The sequence below is a fragment of the Ranitomeya variabilis genome, chromosome 3, assembly GCF_051348905.1.
Source record: "Ranitomeya variabilis isolate aRanVar5 chromosome 3, aRanVar5.hap1, whole genome shotgun sequence".
NCBI classification, from domain to species: Eukaryota; Metazoa; Chordata; class Amphibia; order Anura; family Dendrobatidae; genus Ranitomeya; species Ranitomeya variabilis.
In genome coordinates, this window is record NC_135234.1 from 31,530,438 (window position 1) to 31,544,975 (window position 14,538).

At 36.5% G+C, this 14,538-nt stretch overlaps 1 protein-coding gene across 3 annotated transcripts in view; it reads right to left on the bottom strand.

The window, feature by feature from the left end:
• The window catches only part of DOP1B (DOP1 leucine zipper like protein B), a 107,411-nt gene that overhangs the window by 91,321 nt on the left and 1,552 nt on the right, over positions 1-14,538 (bottom strand). The window lies entirely within an intron of this gene.

Sequence of the window (14,538 nt, forward strand, 5' to 3'; positions counted from 1 at the left end):
AAAGCTGGGTGATGACCAGTCTGACAGTGCGCACCCAGCTTTCCCAGTCTCCTCATCAGAAATCGGTGTAGAGCAGCGTTCACACCTTACTACTGCAGTGTGTTCTCCTGAAGCAACCGCAAAAAATCCAAACAAATGCACCACTATAAAAAATAAATAAAATCCACATCTACAGCAGTAGTGGTGGTCAATAAAGAGGGGATAATACACAGATGTAGAGATCACTATAGAGGAGATAATACACAGATGTAGAGATCACTATAGAGGAGATAATACACAGATGTAGAGATCACTATAGAGGAGATAATACACTGATGTAGAGATCACTATAGAGGGGATAATACACAGATGTAGAGATCACTATAGAGGGGATAATACACAGATGTAGAGATCACTATAGAGAGGATAATACACAGATGTAGAGATCACTATAGAGGAGATAATACACAGATGTAGAGATCACTATAGAGGGGATAATACACAGATGTAGAGATCAGTATAGAGGAGATAATACACAGATGTAGAGATCAGTATAGAGGAGATAATACACAGATGTAGAGATCACAATAGAGGAGATAATACACAGATGTAGAGATCACTATAGAGGGGATAATACACAGATGTAGAGATCACTATAGAGGAGATAATACACAGATGTAGAGATCAGTATAGAGGGATAATACACAGATGTAGAGATCACTATAGAGGAGATAATACACAGATGTAGAGATCACTATAGAGGGGATAATACACAGATGTAGAGATCACTATAGAGGAGATAATACACAGATGTAGAGATCACTATAGAGGAGATAATACACAGATGTAGAGATCACTATAGAGGGGATAATACACAGATGTAGAGATCACTATAGAGGAGATAATACACAGATGTAGAGATCACTATAGAGGAGATAATACACAGATGTAGAGATCACTATAGAGGAGATAATACACAGATGTAGAGATCACTATAGAGGAGATAATACACAGGTGTAGAGAACTCTATAGAGGAGATAATACACAGATGTAGAGATCAGTATAGAGGAGATAATACACAGATGTAGAGATCACTATAGAGGAGATAATACACAGATGTAGAGATCACTATAGAGGGGATAATACACAGATGTAGAGATCACTATAGAGGAGATAATACACAGGTGTAGAGATCACTATAGAGGAGATAATACACAGATGTAGAGATCACTATAGAGGAGATAATACACAGATGTAGAGATCACTATAGAGGAGATAATACACAGGTGTAGAGATCACTATAGAGGAGATAATACACAGATGTAGAGATCACTATAGAGGAGATAATACACAGGTGTAGAGATCACTATAGAGGAGATAATACACAGATGTAGAGATCACTATAGAGGAGATAATACACAGATGTGAGATCACTATAGAGGAGATAATACACAGATGTAGAGATCAGTATAGAGGGGATAATACACAGATGTAGAGATCAGTATAGAGGGGATAATACACAGATGTAGAGATCACTATTGGGGGGATACAGATGTAGAGATCACTATAGAGGAGATAATACACAGATGTAGAGATCACTATAGAGGAGATAATACACAGATGTAGAGATCACTATAGAGGGGATAATACACAGATGTAGAGATCACTATAGAGGGGATAATACACAGATGTAGAGATCAGTATAGAGGGGATAATACACAGATGTAGAGATCACTATTGGGGGGATACAGATGTAGAGATCACTATAGAGGAGATAATACACAGATGTAGAGATCACTATAGAGGAGATAATACACAGATGTAGAGATCACTATAGAGGAGATAATACACAGATGTAGAGATCTCTATAGAGAGGATAATACACAGATGTAGAGATCACTATAGAGGAGATAATACACAGATGTAGAGATCACTATAGAGGAGATAATACACAGATGTAGAGATCACTATAGAGGAGATAATACACAGATGTAGAGATCTCTATAGAGGAGATAATACACAGGTGTAGAGATCACTATAGAGGGGATAATACACAGATGTAGAGATCACTATAGAGGGGATAATACACAGATGTAGAGATCACTATAGAGGGGATAATACACAGATGTAGAGATCACTATAGAGGAGATAATACACAGATGTAGAGATCACTATAGAGGGGATAATACACAGATGTAGAGATCACTATAGAGGGGATAATACACAGATGTAGAGATCACTATAGAGGAGATAATACACAGATGTAGAGATCACTATAGAGGAGATAATACACAGATGTAGAGATCACTATAGAGGAGATAATACACAGATGTAGAGATCACTATAGAGGGGATAATACACAGATGTAGAGATCACTATAGAGGAGATAATACACAGATGTAGAGATCACTATAGAGGAGATAATACACAGATGTAGAGATCACTATAGAGGAGATAATACACAGATGTAGAGATCACTATAGAGGGGATAATACACAGATGTAGAGATCACTATAGAGGAGATAATACACAGATGTAGAGATCACTATAGAGGAGATAATACACAGATGTAGAGATCACTATAGAGGAGATAATACACAGATGTAGAGATCACTATAGAGGGGATAATACACAGATGTAGAGATCACTATAGAGGGGATAATACACAGATGTAGAGATCACTATAGAGGGGATAATACACAGATGTAGAGATCACTATAGAGGAGATAATACACAGATGTAGAGATCACTATAGAGGAGATAATACACAGATGTAGAGATCACTATAGAGGGGATAATACACAGATGTAGAGATCACTATAGAGGAGATAATACACAGATGTAGAGATCACTATAGAGGAGATAATACACAGATGTAGAGATCACTATAGAGGGGATAATACACAGATGTAGAGATCACTATAGAGGGGATAATACACAGATGTAGAGATCACTATAGAGGGGATAATACACAGATGTAGAGATCACTATAGAGGAGATAATACACAGATGTAGAGATCACTATAGAGGAGATAATACACAGATGTAGAGATCACTATAGAGGGGATAATACACAGATGTAGAGATCACTATAGAGGAGATAATACACAGATGTAGAGATCACTATAGAGGGGATAATACACAGATGTAGAGATCACTATAGAGGAGATAATACACAGATGTAGAGATCACTATAGAGGAGATAATACACAGATGTAGAGATCACTATAGAGGAGATAATACACAGATGTAGAGATCACTATAGAGGGGATAATACACAGATGTAGAGATCACTATAGAGGGGATAATACACAGATGTAGAGATCACTATAGAGGGGATAATACACAGATGTAGAGATCACTATAGAGGAGATAATACACAGATGTAGAGATCACTATAGAGGAGATAATACACAGATGTAGAGATCACTATAGAGGGGATAATACACAGATGTAGAGATCACTATAGAGGAGATAATACACAGATGTAGAGATCACTATAGAGGAGATAATACACAGATGTAGAGATCACTATAGAGGAGATAATACACAGATGTAGAGATCACTATAGAGGGGATAATACACAGATGTAGAGATCACTATAGAGGGGATAATACACAGATGTAGAGATCACTATAGAGGGGATAATACACAGATGTAGAGATCACTATAGAGGAGATAATACACAGATGTAGAGATCACTATAGAGGAGATAATACACAGATGTAGAGATCACTATAGAGGGGATAATACACAGATGTAGAGATCACTATAGAGGAGATAATACACAGATGTAGAGATCACTATAGAGGAGATAATACACAGATGTAGAGATCACTATAGAGGAGATAATACACAGATGTAGAGATCACTATAGAGGAGATAATACACAGATGTAGAGATCACTATAGAGGGGATAATACACAGATGTAGAGATCACTATAGAGGAGATAATACACAGATGTAGAGATCAGTATAGAGGGGATAATACACAGATGTAGAGATCAGTATAGAGGGGATAATACACAGATGTAGAGATCAGTATAGAGGGGATAATACACAGATGTAGAGATCACTATAGAGGGGATAATACACAGATGTAGAGATCACTATAGAGGAGATAATACACAGATGTAGAGATCACTATAGAGGAGATAATACACAGATGTAGAGATCACTATAGAGGGGATAATACACAGATGTAGAGATCACTATAGAGGAGATAATACACAGATGTAGAGATCACTATAGAGGGGATAATACACAGATGTAGAGATCACTATAGAGGAGATAATACACAGATGTAGAGATCTCTATAGAGGAGATAATACACAGATGTAGAGATCACTATAGAGGAGATAATACACAGATGTAGAGATCTCTATAGAGGAGATAATACACAGATGTAGAGATCACTATAGAGGAGATAATACACAGATGTAGAGATCTCTATAGAGGAGATAATACACAGATGTAGAGATCACTATAGAGGGGATAATACACAGATGTAGAGATCACTATAGAGGAGATAATACACAGATGTAGAGATCAGTATAGAGGGGATAATACACAGATGTAGAGATCTCTATAGAGGGGATAATACACAGATGTAGAGATCACTATAGAGGAGATAATACACAGATGTAGAGATCACTATAGAGGAGATAATACACAGATGTAGAGATCACTATAGAGGAGATAATACACAGATGTAGAGATCTCTATAGAGGAGATAATACACAGATGTAGAGATCACTATAGAGGAGATAATACACAGATGTAGAGATCACTATAGAGGGGATAATACACAGGTGTAGAGATCACTATAGAGGAGATAATACACAGATGTAGAGATCTCTATAGAGGAGATAATACACAGATGTAGAGATCAGTATAGAGGAGATAATACACAGATGTAGAGATCTCTATAGAGGAGATAATACACAGATGTAGAGATCACTATAGAGGGGATAATACACAGATGTAGAGATCACTATAGAGGACATAATACACAGATGTAGAGATCACTATAGAGGAGATAATACACAGATGTAGAGATCAGTATAGAGGGGATAATACACAGATGTAGAGATCAGTATAGAGGAGATAATACACAGATGTAGAGATCTCTATAGAGGGGATAATACACAGATGTAGAGATCACTATAGAGGAGATAATACACAGATGTAGAGATCACTATAGAGGAGATAATACACAGATGTAGAGATCACTATAGAGGGGATAATACACAGATGTAGAGATCTCTATAGAGGAGATAATACACAGGTGTAGAGATCACTATAGAGGAGATAATACACAGATGTAGAGATCAGTATAGAGGAGATAATACACAGATGTAGAGATCTCTATAGAGGAGATAATACACAGATGTAGAGATCACTATAGAGGAGATAATACACAGATGTAGAGATCACTATAGAGGAGATAATACACAGGTGTAGAGATCACTATAGAGGAGATAATACACTGATGTAGAGATCTCTATAGAGGAAATAATACACAGATGTAGAGATCACTATAGAGGGGATAATACACAGATGTAGAGATCACTATAGAGGAGATAATACACAGATGTAGAGATCACTATTGGGGGGATACAGATGTAGAGATCTCTATAGAGGAGATAATACACAGATGTAGAGATCTCTATAGAGGAGATAATACACAGATGTGAGGTCACTATTGGGGGGATACAGATGTAGAGATCACTATAGAGGAGATAATACACAGATGTAGAGATCACTATAGAGGAGATAATACACAGATGTAGAGATCACTATAGAGGAGATAATACACAGATGTAGAGATCACTATAGAGGAGATAATACACAGATGTAGAGATCACTATAGAGGAGATAATACACAGATGTAGAGATCACTATAGAGGAGATAATACACAGATGTAGAGATCACTATAGAGGAGATAATACACAGATGTAGAGATCACTATAGAGGGGATAATACACAGATGTAGAGATCACTATAGAGGAGATAATACACAGATGTAGAGATCACTATAGAGGAGATAATACACAGATGTAGAGATCAGTATAGAGGAGATAATACACAGATGTAGAGATCACAATAGAGGAGATAATACACAGATGTAGAGATCACTATAGAGGGGATAATACACAGATGTGAGGTCACTATAGAGGAGATAATACACAGATGTAGAGATCACTATAGAGGAGATAATACACAGATGTAGAGATCACTATAGAGGAGATAATACACAGATGTAGAGATCACTATAGAGGGGATAATACACAGATGTAGAGATCACTATAGAGGAGATAATACACAGATGTAGAGATCACTATAGAGGAGATAATACACAGATGTAGAGATCACTATAGAGGGGATAATACACAGATGTAGAGATCACTATAGAGGAGATAATACACAGATGTAGAGATCACTATAGAGGAGATAATACACAGATGTAGAGATCACTATAGAGGAGATAATACACAGATGTAGAGATCACTATAGAGGAGATAATACACAGATGTAGAGATCACTATAGAGGAGATAATACACAGATGTAGAGATCACTATAGAGGAGATAATACACAGATGTAGAGATCACTATAGAGGAGATAATACACAGATGTAGAGATCACTATAGAGGAGATAATACACAGATGTAGAGATCACTATAGAGGAGATAATACACAGATGTAGAGATCACTATAGAGGAGATAATACACAGATGTAGAGATCACTATAGAGGAGATAATACACAGATGTAGAGATCACTATAGAGGGGATAATACACAGATGTAGAGATCTCTATAGAGGAGATAATACACAGATGTAGAGATCACTATAGAGGAGATAATACACAGATGTAGAGATCACTATAGAGGAGATAATACACAGGTGTAGAGATCACTATAGAGGAGATAATACACAGATGTAGAGATCACTATAGAGGAGATAATACACAGATGTAGAGATCACTATAGAGGAGATAATACACAGATGTAGAGATCACTATAGAGGAGATAATACACAGATGTAGAGATCACTATAGAGGAGATAATACACAGATGTAGAGATCACTATAGAGGAGATAATACACAGATGTAGAGATCACTATAGAGGGGATAATACACAGATGTAGAGATCACTATAGAGGAGATAATACACAGATGTAGAGATCACTATAGAGGAGATAATACACAGATGTAGAGATCACTATAGAGGAGATAATACACAGATGTAGAGATCACTATAGAGGAGATAATACACAGATGTAGAGATCACTATTGGGGGGATACAGATGTAGAGATCTCTATAGAGGAGATAATACACAGATGTAGAGATCTCTATAGAGGAGATAATACACAGATGTAGAGATCACTATAGAGGGGATAATACACAGATGTAGAGATCACTATAGAGGAGATAATACACAGATGTAGAGATCTCTATAGAGGGGATAATACACAGATGTAGAGATCACTATAGAGGAGATAATACACAGATGTAGAGATCACTATAGAGGAGATAATACACAGATGTAGAGATCACTATAGAGGAGATAATACACAGATGTAGAGATCACTATAGAGGAGATAATACACAGATGTAGAGATCACTATAGAGGAGATAATACACAGATGTAGAGATCACTATAGAGGGGATAATACACAGATGTAGAGATCTCTATAGAGGAGATAATACACAGATGTAGAGATCAGTATAGAGGAGATAATACACAGATGTAGAGATCTCTATAGAGGAGATAATACACAGATGTAGAGATCAGTATAGAGGAGATAATACACAGATGTAGAGATCTCTATAGAGGAGATAATACACAGATGTAGAGATCACTATAGAGGAGATAATACACAGATGTAGAGATCACTATAGAGGAGATAATACACAGGTGTAGAGATCACTATAGAGGAGATAATACACTGATGTAGAGATCTCTATAGAGGAAATAATACACAGATGTAGAGATCACTATAGAGGGGATAATACACAGATGTGAGGTCACTATAGAGGAGATAATACACAGATGTAGAGATCAGTATAGAGGAGATAATACACAGGTGTAGAGATCACTATAGAGGAGATAATACACAGATGTAGAGATCACTATAGAGGGGATAATACACAGATGTAGAGATCACTATAGAGGAGATAATACACAGATGTAGAGATCACTATAGAGGAGATAATACACAGATGTAGAGATCTCTATAGAGGAGATAATACACAGATGTAGAGATCACTATAGAGGAGATAATACACAGATGTAGAGATCTCTATAGAGGAGATAATACACAGATGTAGAGATCACTATAGAGGGGATAATACACAGATGTAGAGATCACTATAGAGGGGATAATACACAGATGTAGAGATCTCTATAGAGGAGATAATACACAGATCTAGAGATCACTATAGAGGAGATAATACACAGATGTAGAGATCTCTATAGAGGAGATAATACACAGATGTAGAGATCACTATAGAGGGGATAATACACAGATGTAGAGATCACTATAGAGGGGATAATACACAGATGTAGAGATCACTATAGAGGAGATAATACACAGATGTAGAGATCACTATTGGGGGGATACAGATGTAGAGATCTCTATAGAGGAGATAATACACAGATGTAGAGATCTCTATAGAGGAGATAATACACAGATGTAGAGATCACTATAGAGGGGATAATACACAGATGTAGAGATCACTATAGAGGGGATAATACACAGATGTAGAGATCTCTATAGAGGAGATAATACACAGATGTAGAGATCACTATAGAGGAGATAATACACAGATGTAGAGATCTCTATAGAGGAGATAATACACAGATGTAGAGATCACTATAGAGGGGATAATACACAGATGTAGAGATCACTATAGAGGAGATAATACACAGATGTAGAGATCTCTATAGAGGAGATAATACACAGATGTAGAGATCACTATAGAGGAGATAATACACAGATGTAGAGATCTCTATAGAGGAGATAATACACAGATGTAGAGATCACTATAGAGGGGATAATACACAGATGTAGAGATCACTATAGAGGGGATAATACACAGATGTAGAGATCTCTATAGAGGAGATAATACACAGATGTAGAGATCACTATAGAGGAGATAATACACAGATGTAGAGATCTCTATAGAGGAGATAATACACAGATGTAGAGATCACTATAGAGGGGATAATACACAGATGTAGAGATCACTATAGAGGGGATAATACACAGATGTAGAGATCACTATAGAGGAGATAATACACAGATGTAGAGATCACTATTGGGGGGATACAGATGTAGAGATCTCTATAGAGGAGATAATACACAGATGTAGAGATCTCTATAGAGGAGATAATACACAGATGTGAGGTCACTATTGGGGGGATACAGATGTAGAGATCACTATAGAGGAGATAATACACAGATGTAGAGATCACTATAGAGGAGATAATACACAGATGTAGAGATCACTATAGAGGAGATAATACACAGATGTAGAGATCACTATAGAGGAGATAATACACAGATGTAGAGATCACTATAGAGGAGATAATACACAGATGTAGAGATCACTATAGAGGAGATAATACACAGATGTAGAGATCACTATAGAGGAGTTAATACACAGATGTAGAGATCACTATAGAGGGGATAATACACAGATGTAGAGATCACTATAGAGGAGATAATACACAGATGTAGAGATCACTATAGAGGAGATAATACACAGATGTAGAGATCAGTATAGAGGGGATAATACACAGATGTAGAGATCACTATAGAGGAGATAATACACAGATGTAGAGATCAGTATAGAGGAGATAATACACAGATGTAGAGATCACTATAGAGGAGATAATACACAGATGTAGAGATCACTATAGAGGAGATAATACACAGATGTAGAGATCACTATAGAGGGGATAATACACAGATGTGAGGTCACTATAGAGGAGATAATACACAGATGTAGAGATCACTATAGAGGAGATAATACACAGATGTAGAGATCACTATAGAGGAGATAATACACAGATGTAGAGATCACTATAGAGGGGATAATACACAGATGTAGAGATCACTATAGAGGAGATAATACACAGATGTAGAGATCACTATAGAGGAGATAATACACAGATGTAGAGATCACTATAGAGGGGATAATACACAGATGTAGAGATCACTATAGAGGAGATAATACACAGATGTAGAGATCACTATAGAGGAGATAATACACAGATGTAGAGATCACTATAGAGGAGATAATACACAGATGTAGAGATCACTATAGAGGAGATAATACACAGATGTAGAGATCACTATAGAGGAGATAATACACAGATGTAGAGATCACTATAGAGGAGATAATACACAGATGTAGAGATCACTATAGAGGAGATAATACACAGATGTAGAGATCACTATAGAGGGGATAATACACAGGTGTAGAGATCACTATAGAGGGGATAATACACAGATGTAGAGATCACTATAGAGGGGATAATACACAGATGTAGAGATCACTATAGAGGGGATAATACACAGATGTAGAGATCACTATAGAGGAGATAATACACAGATGTAGAGATCACTATAGAGGAGATAATACACAGATGTAGAGATCACTATAGAGGAGATAATACACAGATGTAGAGATCACTATAGAGGAGATAATACACAGATGTAGAGATCACTATAGAGGGGATAATACACAGATGTAGAGATCACTATAGAGGAGATAATACACAGATGTAGAGATCACTATAGAGGAGATAATACACAGATGTAGAGATCACTATAGAGGAGATAATACACAGATGTAGAGATCACTATAGAGGAGATAATACACAGATGTGAGATCACTATAGAGGGGATAATACACAGATGTAGAGATCACTATAGAGGAGATAATACACAGATGTAGAGATCACTATAGAGGGGATAATACACAGATGTAGAGATCACTATAGAGGAGATAATACACAGATGTAGAGATCACTATAGAGGAGATAATACACAGGTGTAGAGATCACTATAGAGGAGATAATACACAGATGTAGAGATCACTATAGAGGAGATAATACACAGATGTAGAGATCACTATAGAGGAGATAATACACAGATGTAGAGATCACTATAGAGGAGATAATACACAGATGTAGAGATCACTATAGAGGAGATAATACACAGATGTAGAGATCACTATAGAGGAGATAATACACAGATGTAGAGATCAGTATAGAGGAGATAATACACAGATGTAGAGATCACTATAGAGGAGATAATACACAGATGTAGAGATCAGTATAGAGGGGATAATACACAGATGTAGAGATCACTATAGAGGAGATAATACACAGATGTAGAGATCAGTATAGAGGAGATAATACACAGATGTAGAGATCACTATAGAGGGGATAATACACAGATGTAGAGATCAGTATAGAGGAGATAATACACAGATGTAGAGATCAGTATAGAGGGGATAATACACAGATGTAGAGATCACTATAGAGGAGATAATACACAGATGTAGAGATCACTATAGAGGGGATAATACACAGATGTAGAGATCTCTATAGAGGGGATAATACACAGATGTAGAGATCACTATAGAGGAGATAATACACAGATGTAGAGATCACTATAGAGGGGATAATACACAGATGTAGAGATCTCTATAGAGGGGATAATACACAGATGTAGAGATCACTATAGAGGAGATAATACACAGATGTAGAGATCTCTATAGAGGGGATAATACACAGATGTAGAGATCACTATAGAGGAGATAATACACAGATGTAGAGATCACTATAGAGGAGATAATACACAGATGTAGAGATCACTATAGAGGAGATAATACACAGATGTAGAGATCACTATAGAGGGGATAATACACAGATGTAGAGATCACTATAGAGGAGATAATACACAGATGTAGAGATCACTATAGAGGAGATAATACACAGATGTAGAGATCACTATAGAGGAGATAATACACAGATGTAGAGATCAGTATAGAGGAGATAATACACAGATGTAGAGATCACTATAGAGGAGATAATACACAGATGTAGAGATCACTATAGAGGAGATAATACACAGATGTAGAGATCTCTATAGAGGGATAATACACAGATGTAGAGATCACTATAGAGGAGATAATACACAGATGTAGAGATCACTATAGAGGGGATAATACACAGATGTAGAGATCACTATAGAGGGGATAATACACAGATGTAGAGATCACTATAGAGGAGATAATACACAGATGTAGAGATCACTATAGAGGAGATAATACACAGATGTAGAGATCACTATAGAGGAGATAATACACAGCTGTAGAGATCACTATAGAGGAGATAATACACAGATGTAGAGATCACTATAGAGGGATAATACACAGGTGTAGAGATCACTATAGAGGAGATAATACACAGATGTAGAGATCACTATAGAGGGATAATACACAGGTGTAGAGATCACTATAGAGGAGATAATACACAGGTGTAGAGATCAGTATAGAGGAGATAATACACAGATGTAGAGATCACTATAGAGGGATAATACACAGATGTAGAGATCACTATAGAGGGGATAATACACAGGTGTAGAGATCACTATAGAGGGGATAATACACAGATGTAGAGATCACTATAGAGGAGATAATACACAGATGTAGAGATCACTATAGAGGAGATAATACACAGATGTAGAGATCACTATAGAGGAGATAATACACAGATGTAGAGATCTCTATAGAGGAGATAATACACAGATGTAGAGATCACTATAGAGGAGATAATACACAGATGTAGAGATCACTATAGAGGAGATAATACACAGATGTAGAGATCACTATAGAGGAGATAATACACAGATGTAGAGATCACTATAGAGGAGATAATACACAGATGTAGAGATCACTATAGAGGAGATAATACACAGATGTAGAGATCACTATAGAGGAGATAATACACAGATGTAGAGATCACTATAGAGGAGATAATACACAGATGTAGAGATCTCTATAGAGGAGATAATACACAGATGTAGAGATCACTATAGAGGAGATAATACACAGATGTGAGATCACTATAGAGGAGATAATACACAGATGTGAGATCACTATAGAGGGGATAATACACAGATGTAGAGATCACTATAGAGGAGATAATACACAGATGTAGAGATCACTATAGAGGAGATAATACACAGATGTAGAGATCACTATAGAGGAGATAATACACAGATGTAGAGATCACTATAGAGAGGATAATACACAGATGTAGAGATCACTATAGAGGAGATAATACACAGATGTAGAGATCACTATAGAGGAGATAATACACAGATGTAGAGATCACTATAGAGGAGATAATACACAGATGTAGAGATCACTATAGAGGAGATAATACACAGATGTAGAGATCACTATAGAGGGGATAATACACAGATGTAGAGATCACTATAGAGGAGATAATACACAGATGTAGAGATCACTATAGAGGGGATAATACACAGATGTAGAGATCACTATAGAGGAGATAATACACAGATGTAGAGATCACTATAGAGGAGATAATACACAGATGTAGAGATCACTATAGAGGGGATAATACACAGATGTAGAGATCACTATAGAGGAGATAATACACAGATGTGAGATCACTATAGAGGAGATAATACACAGATGTAGAGATCACTATAGAGGGGATAATACACAGATGTAGAGATCACTATAGAGGAGATAATACACAGATGTAGAGATCAGTATAGAGGAGATAATACACAGATGTAGAGATCACTATAGAGGAGATAATACACAGATGTAGAGATCACTATAGAGGAGATAATACACAGATGTAGAGATCTCTATAGAGGAGATAATACACAGATGTAGAGATCACTATAGAGGGGATAATACACAGATGTAGAGATCACTATAGAGGGGATAATACACAGATGTAGAGATCACTATAGAGGAGATAATACACAGATGTAGAGATCTCTATAGAGGAGATAATACACAGATGTAGAGATCACTATAGAGGGGATAATACACAGATGTAGAGATCTCTATAGAGGAGATAATACACAGATGTAGAGATCTCTATAGAGGAGATAATACACAGATGTAGAGATCACTATAGAGGGGATAATACACAGATGTAGAGATCTCTATAGAGGGGATAATACACAGATGTAGAGATCACTATAGAGAGGATAATACACAGATGTAGAGATCACTATAGAGGGGATAATACACAGATGTAGAGATCACTATAGAGGGGATAATACACAGATGTAGAGATCACTATAGAGGGGATAATACACAGATGTAGAGATCACTATAGAGGAGATAATACACAGATGTGAGATCACTATAGAGGAGATAATACACAGATGTAGAGATCACTATAGAGGAGATAATACACAGATGTGAGATCACTATAGAGGAGATAATACACAGATGTAGAGATCACTATAGAGGGGATAATACACAGA